Source organism: Falco naumanni, chromosome 4 (assembly GCF_017639655.2).
Source record: "Falco naumanni isolate bFalNau1 chromosome 4, bFalNau1.pat, whole genome shotgun sequence".
Lineage (NCBI taxonomy): Eukaryota > Metazoa > Chordata > Aves > Falconiformes > Falconidae > Falco > Falco naumanni.
Genome location: NC_054057.1, coordinates 82,237,573 through 82,246,127, shown reverse-complemented (window position 1 = coordinate 82,246,127; position 8,555 = coordinate 82,237,573).

Here is an 8,555-nt window from a genome sequence, read left to right as displayed (position 1 = left end):
TTGTGCCTTTCTCTGTTCTGTGCTGTCCTGGGTGCAGCTTGACATCCCTCTTTCCCTGTTCTCCAGCCTCTTGTTATTCCACACAAAGCATCTCTGGAAGACCTGTCTCCATGGCCAAATGCCAACACAGCTATCTTGGCCTTTTACAGGATAAGTAGGAGATGGAGGAGGTTTAGAAGGGTCAGTGGGTAATCATAGATAAGTTTGGTCAGCAGCAGCTGCTGACAGGACAGCTTTCAAGAGGTTACTTAGAAAACTTTTCTTTAAAAACAAGTAAACAAACTTCTTTGTATATCTGCAAACATCCCAGCAGCTGGCCACTGTCACAGTGGAGTCTTCGAACAAGCAGCTGGGTTTCCTCTTTGGGATCTGCCAGTTCCTCCCTGTGACTTTTCTGACCACTGTTCTCTGGTCACTGTCTGCTGATAGGGATGATGGCCTATTTGCCGTCATTTGAGGACACAAGAAGAGGAGTCTTCCTTCCCTCTGCTCCACAGAAGTAAGTGCTGCATATGCTCTTTCTCCAGGCTTGCTTAATTCTAGTCACTAGTTTGCTTTCACATCGTTTGTCTTTATTCCTGTGGCACTCCACTTGCTAGTAGAGAATCTTTGTAGTATTCTAAGGACAAAGATCCTGGAGGAATTTTATAGATAGCTGTAAATAAGTCTGTATCTCCTTGCTGGTGGTGGGGACAGTTGTGACCTCATGGGTGGCCGGGTGGAGAAATATTGTCCATCCTTTCAAACAAGGGGTACCACAGCTGAGCACTTTGGCTAATGCGTCAAAATATGAATGAATGTCCAGCTGGCTTTGCAGAGAAATAGAGAAGAAAAGGGAGAGATCTGAACCTCCCATCAACTGTAAGTAGCCTTGCCTTTAAATAAAGAGATTAGAGTCATCACTTTAAAAAGCAACATGCTTTTTTCCTCAGCAGCATCTGCTTCACATCCGGAGCCACTACTGTGGCAATTAGCTACATATAAATTATGTGGAGGAACAGCTGAAGAAGATCAAGTCAGGGAAATGGTTTTCCTGAGGGGCTCAGTGACAGTAGGATTAACGCCTGTCTAAAGGGTTCCCAGTGAGATTACTGGCTCCACTTACCTTAGTCCATTATCACAGACATCATTAAGGTACTGCTCAGTTTGTCAGAGCAGTGAGGTAGTTCTTTGGGTGCTGCTGTAGGCCTAGAGCAGCTGGGAACTCGTGGGACTGGCTGGAAGAGGGCTTTTCACAGGGCTTTGAGCCAAGGAGCAAGGAAAATCTTTCGAGACTGTTACCACGCAAAGAGAGCCAGTCAAACAAGTAGTGGTGCTTTGGTGAATGTCCTCCCTGCAGGTGAGGCTTTCCAGAAATCCTGTTCCAGGGCTGCAACTAGAAATGTTTGCAGGCAAAAACAAATTGTGTGGTTAGCCCTAAATTCTGTCTGTTTGGCAATGCCCGCTGTGAGCAGACCAGCTCCAGGATGCCTGGTTTGGAGGAGCAGGGCATGCTTGGATGTTGGCAGAACTACTTAATGACCCCTCAGATGAGGGCAGCCAGGCTTTGCAGAGCAGTGTGAAAAGAGATGTGTCTGAGACAGTGGAAGGAGCATTTCTTTACCAGCAGTAGCAGAAATCATCTTTTGGGAGATCGGGAAACAAACTCAGAGGGAGGGAATGTGGGTGGAAATTACTTTGCAGAGCTGGGCCTTCCCATAGATCTCCCAATACAAAAGGCATCATGATTTGTTGATCTCCTTTTTGCTCTATTGAAGGTTCCCACGATGCGTTTGCTTTGCTGCCACCCTCTGCTTGGACCCAGTGGAGCTGCGCAGGTTGCCCTCGTGAAGCATGTCACTGAAACCAGATCAGAGCTGAGAGCAGGGCTGTCAAGGGGTGCCTGGCTGTGCAGAGACAGCTCAGGGCAGGAGCCTGTCCCTCCTGTCTGGGAAGGCAACCATGACAGCTCTAAAACGGTTAGTGACGGCGTTACTGATGCTCTGACACTCGCCCGCCTTTTAATCAGCACTCTGTAACTTTAATCTCCGCCTGGCTGAGCACCTTCTCTCCTCCCATCCCTGCTGAGCTGACAGTGTTATCCTTCACAGGTCTGCTGGGCTCCTCCTGGGGACTGGGGCAGTCTTCTCTGTCTTAAAGAAGAGCTGGTGCCTTGCTTAGAAGAGGAGTGGCGAGGAGGTTTGCAGGGTCATTCCTTGCCAAGCCCATGGGGCCCCCATGACTCACCCAGTACAAATCACTGCTCCCCTCTGAGTTTCAGACAACACTGCAGAATCATTGCTTTAGACACTTACTTCTCTACCATGATCTGCTGTAGTCAAGAGCTTCCTAGGAGTGCTGGGGCTGGTGTCTGAAGGAGTCCATGTGGGGCTGGGGAATGCGCTGAACACTGGTTTGTGGGGAGTTTTTTGTCTTCCTGGATGCACTGGGAATCCCATGCCAGCCCTAGGGGAGGTATGATGGGGAACGGAAAACTGACTGCAGCTTGTTGGGCACCCTGTGGCTGCACCCAGCTCATGGCAGGGCTGGCACCAACCCCTGTGCATCAGCTGGCCCTGCTTTGGTGCCTGCATGGCTGGCGCTGGGCAGAGGTGGCAGAGAGCTGGGGCAATCCTGGAGCAGCTGAGGGGCTGCAGGGCCCTTTCCCTAAGCACTGGCTGGTAAGGTTGGGGCGGGAACACCTGAATCCAGGCTGGGAAGAGGCACAAGGGTGGAGATAGTGGCATTGCGCAGGCAGGCTGCAGCAAGAGAGCCAAGGCTTGGGCGGAGGGGAACGTGACACCTCCTTGCCCAGGTTGCAATGGCATTCATGTCAGGTCCTCTCTAAAGCCCAGCTGCTTCCCCTCAGAGGTTACCAGATCCCACCTCCATACCCTGAAAGCATCAGGAGATCATAAATCCTTGCAAACCCCAGGCATCTTTTGTGATAGTTTCCTACTGCAAATTATTTCTCTTTGCTGCAAAGATCAAATATTTTTATGACCCAGATGTGGCAGCCTCGCGAGGGAGATGGACAGGTCTGGAATGTCCAGCATGCACGTGATAGACCTTCACAGCCTTGGCCCGGCACGATTAGGCATCTCTAACCTGACCATACTATGTTCCTGCCAGTCCCAGTGCAGCTGGGAGCATGGCCCCTTGCATGTGTCAAAGCTGCAGAGCAGGGTTGTGCATCCCAGGAACCATAGATGTCCCGGAGCACCACGTGAGTTTGGCCATGAGCAGGACTGTGACTCACCAGGGAGGTGCCTACATGCTCCTGGCTTACTGGCAGCTGCCTCTGGGGCATGCTTGACACTGGGGAGCTGGAAGAGTCCCAGCGCTGAACTCAGAGGCAAATCTGCCTGACCTGCTACGTCAGCAGCGGAAACAGGGAGAGGTATACAGGTAACACCAACAAATGGGATTTCATGGCTAAAGGCACTGATGTTTTGCCAGCTGTTAGAAAAAAGGAAGGGCAGAGAAAGAGAAGCCTTGCTTTGCAAGGAGCGGCATGCAGGAAGTCTTGTGCAAAAAGAGAGGAAAACTCCGTCTCCATTACTTATTGTCTGTGTGTAAATGTGGGCCATGGAGTCTATCCCAGGACTGCTCCCTGGGGCTCTGCCATCCTCTTCCTCCAGTCAACCTCATCTGTGACCTCCATCAGTGACAAATGCAATCCTGGCCCTGCCTGCCCTCAATTAACTTCCTTCTGGCCATACCACAGTTTAGGATAGTATGATTCACACTTCAGGAGTTGATCGCTAAAAGCTAAAAATGGTAAGACTTTTGTTAGCTTTGGGAGTTTCAAAGCCAGCCCTACACCAGCTAAGTAGCCTGGCTTCTGTCAGGCTGGCATTTGCCTAAGTTGGACTGATTTTTAAATCTGTGTTGCCTCTCCATATATTGAGATAATTTGGCCCTAAAGCAACAGAATATAGAGCTTGCATTTTCCCTTCCTTTTAAATTCAAGAGACCTTTATCATAATATATCTGCCTGTCCTGTGTAGCTGGTGGTGTCTTGCCTTTGGCGTTACCGTGTTTGCGCATGAACAGCATCTCTTAACACAAGAAGATATTGGGTAAAACCCCTGTCAAGACCCCCAGCAGCAATTAAAAAATTCATTAAGCTACAATAGGCCAGTCATTGCTGGGTAATTATTAAGCTGTATGAATTGCTAATTGTCTTATTAGCATTAAACAATTATGCAAATAATGGAAAACATACCATAAGGCTAATAAAATTACCTTTTTTTTTTTTTAACTAATAATGAGGTTTAAAATCTAAAGTGATGCTTATGGTTTTACTGGGAACATCTTTGTAGAGGAGCGAGACCTCTATGGGCACTCAGCAGAGGGGGTGAGCAGGACATCTTGAACCACATCTCCCATGAGTTGTCTTTCGGAGCTCGTAGTGCCCCTACACCAGGCTCTCCCCCAGTTCTGCACCCACCCAGACAGCAACACAGGGACACGCAGGTGCTGATGACTTTGGAGGACCACGCGCCGGAGACAGAGTTTGAACTTTGTGCTATCATAGACTTCCTATGGGCATCCCTGTTCTTCCCAAAAAAAAGCACGTGGTGCTTCAGGTTTGGTCTGTGTGAAAACAAGGCAGTTTGTAGTTTTTCACATCAATTCAGTTCAGAAGTGGAAAGTTCTAGCCTTTAAAGTTAAGCTGTGTCAAGTATTTTATTACTGTCAAGTTAGCAACCTGAGGTAAGAGCCAGTCTGTCTTCCAAGTGAGGTTCCAGCTGGATTTCCAAGGTCAGCAAAAAGCTGAATGATGAGCAAGTGCCTTTGTGTTCCTGTGAAACGAGAACAAGACCTTGTTTACCCCCACCCCCGGGAAAAGAAAAGACGACTTCACTTATTCATATTCACAGCGAGCTTGGAAGAGGCAAAGTGCTGCTTTGCTTCAGCATGTTAACATTGTTAATCACTAACAAATATTATCAGTTTTCTAGGCTTTAAACTCTGCTCTGCTGATAAGACGCAGCATTTCAAAGCAGCCAAGCCAGCTCCTGCTCCAGGGTGGGTCCTGCTCCCATAGAGATGAGGGTCACCTCACCCAATCTCGTTATCCAAATGGGATTTGATCAGCAAAAAACACCTTCACTTTCACTATCTGATAAGAATGGTGAAGTTTGCAGCTCCTGGAGGACTGCGGGGAGCGTTCCGCCATGGCACTGCAAAGATCAGGGGTCACCACTGCCTGTTTCAGTTTCCTTGCAAGAGGAGGGGAGGTCACCTTCTGAAACAAACACCATCCCCAGTCCCCTTGGAAAGCTGTTTTTAGCTCCCTGAGATTCTCTGGTGACCCACCACGCAGCTGTTCATAGCCTTTTCATTCTTCCTTCTCACCTGGTGTGTAGGACACAGCATGTGAGCTGTCTCTCATCCTTGTCTGGAAATAACTTTCTGTCATCGACCTCTAGCCTGTCCCGCACCTCACTGTTTTGGGGGACAGGAAAGCCAGCAGGTCATCTTCCTGGCAGGCAGGAAGGAACATGAGAAAGAGGCTTTTTTTTCTTTTGGTGACAGGACACACTTTGCTCTGATGCTCAGTGGTTTTGATCCTTCGAGGTTTTAGGATAATGGAATCACCATTTATGAGCTTCTCAGAAGCATGTGTCGTGGAGAGATGTACCAAAATGCCTCTTTCTGTAACTTGACGTTTCACTTTCATCATCTTTCAGTGGAAACTCGTGTTCACACTTGAATTTTGTAATGGTTTTTTTTCTGCTGCTTTGCAGATCAAACTAGCCTGACTCCAAGCAGAGGCGGGTTTTGTGTGGAAGCATTTCTGTGTGAGTAGCTGTGAAATTGTTGGGGCTTTCTTTTCCCTGGCTTGGGCCTTTCTGTCTCTGTGGAGTCAGCCTGGCTGCCTTCTGGGAAGAGAGAGCTGATGAGGCATGTTACTGATGAGACACATACTTTTTCCTTCTTGTTTTGAATCCTTCATTTTAATACAAGCCATTGGCACAGGAATGTATGAGAGCTCTTGGCTACAACACACACTTCCTATTGTTGGGAGTGAACAGCCCTGCGTACAGCCTGCAGCAAAATTATGAAGTAGCTCAATTTGACCAGCTGATTTCCCACAATAGTTAAAAGATGTGATTTTTCCATGGTGTTACACTGTCTTAGGAAAAAAACTTGTATCACTCGGTTCTCAGCTTCATGAAGCCCCACGTTGTTTGATATAAGGAATCAACTCTTCCCGCCCCTGCCTCAAATCCACAAGCTAACAAACATTAGTTGTTTTTCTTTGGGCTTTAGGGTGGTCCTAGTTGTATATTTAAGTTTTTTCTCTACTACCAGTGAACTCCAGGCTGCTGTATATGGGAACCAGTATAAATTTAAGAGGTAATGGCAAAGAGTGATCCTCACCAGTCATAGCAGCCCTCAGGAAGCACTCAGCATTTCTCTGTTGCAGTTTGGTATCTAGGAAGAGAACTGAAAAGGACTGTGGAAAAGAAAGAAAAGAGTAATCTGTAAGTAGAGAAGAATAAATCGGTCCATGTCTGTGGACTGCTGCTCTCCACAAAGCCTCCAAATGGGCCTCAGGAAGGGATCTGGAGGGAGCAGGCACTGCACTCTCAGGACACGCTCTGCTCCATGAGCTGGCAGTGCATCACAGGTGGGAAATTTCACACAGCAGCACTGGGAAAAGCTCAGTGATTGTGGGCAAGGTCCAAAAACTAGGATGAGGACATATAAGGTTCCTCCAAGGAAAAGATGTGGAAGGGAAAAACACAATCCAGAGTAAGGATTTGTAAGCATCATCCCATGAGGAATGCTGTGGAAGAACAGCGGTCGTGGGTAATAGCTAGGCAGCTGCACAGGCAGCTCTGCTCCCTTCCTGCCCCGCTCCTCCGCTAGTAGTGCTTGTTAGTTTACCTGTTGGTGCATTAGAGACTCACCATAGCTACAAACTCCTGCAGAGCTCTCCTTAATCACTAAGAACACTGCACAAGTCACTGATGCCTGTATTTTGAAAAGCCATTATTGGCCCAGTAGTAATACTATTACTGCATTAGCTAACTCCTTCAGCGATGTCATTTTAATCACCTTAGCGTATAATGTGGACCTGATTCTTCTGGTGTACCAAGGGCTGTACCTCCAACCTAACCCTTGGGATGCGTAGCTTGGAGCCAGCAATTAACAGTTTCTTCTTCTGGCATCTGCAAGCCTGGATGCCTTTCTGATAGGACCATCTCAGTCAAACACAGATGACCAGGCTCAGTGCAGGGAGGGACGAGGTAAAATGTAGTGGCTTGTGATACACAGAAAATCACAGCTGCTCTCCGAGTCCAGCCTAGCTTTCCGCTCCATGGGTCTGTGTCCCTTGCCACCCAGCCCAAGCTGCCCCTTCCCAAAGCACGAGGTAATGAGAAGGGACTAACTGCATCAACTCATTAAGCTGGGTTTGTTAGAAGACAGATTGTCATGTTAAACAAATATATTTTTAAAAAACTAAATATCATTCCCTGGGCTGTGCCCCATCTGGGCCATTAAATTTGAAAGGGGTAACTACAGCTGTGTCAAAGCTGAGCTCAGAAGCTGATTTGCACCATTTGTACTACTAGCAATTGGCAACAACTCAATTTTCAAACATAATTTTCTTCTTGTCGTTTCCCAGTGCTGCGCTATGTAGATTGTGAGCACGGCAGGGGGATGCACGCTGCTGAACAAAACAGTCTTTGGGACTTAGAAAAAGAAAGCCCACAAATGCATTTCCTAAACCCCTGACATCCTCTTCATTTCTCACCAAGCCCTAAGTTACCTGACAGAGGACAGGAAAGGCTGTCTATCGTTATCCAGCTGGTTCTTTGTAAATCATGCAAATTTTATCCTTCTAATGAAAAGGTGGTGTGGAAATGAAGCAGGACAGCTCAGCTTTCAGGCCCCCGCATGTTAAGTTTCCAACTTGCAAGAAAGCAAGCACCTTTTTCCGGGGAGGGGGAGAACAACCAACAACTCTGAGTTAATCCAGTGTTTCTTTTGATTGGTCCCTTGGTAGCCTGATTAATTTTGAGTGCAGATGTTTACGCTTTCCTTCACAAGAATACACCCAGCATTCAGGAGAAGGCTCGCTGTGCCGTATTTCCTCCTTCCCCCACCGTTCTTGTTACAGTTGTGCAGCAACATATGCTAAGGCCTTATTACAAGGGATTCCTATAAATGGCATAAAGGATTAATAATGTATTTATAACACAACTTTGTTTTAGTATAAAGTGATCTATAAATTTGTAATAAATGTTTTATAATGTTTTTGTAGCCTGTTATAAATGATAAATGGGAGACTATAGATGCCACATCAAATATTCATGCTGCATTGTGTGCATTATTATGCCGTTACTGTTCAGGAAACCATTAATAATAAAGTGAATGGAGATGTAAAAGTTGCTGACATGCCCAGCAAGCCATTTATAATGAAATGTATAATCCTTACCATAAAGTAAATACATTGGCCAGTGATTGTTGATGAAATGGAAACACACTGAATTATTTGCGAGGTATTTATATATTAATGTATATTATCCATATCATGTCATAGAAATGCCATTAAT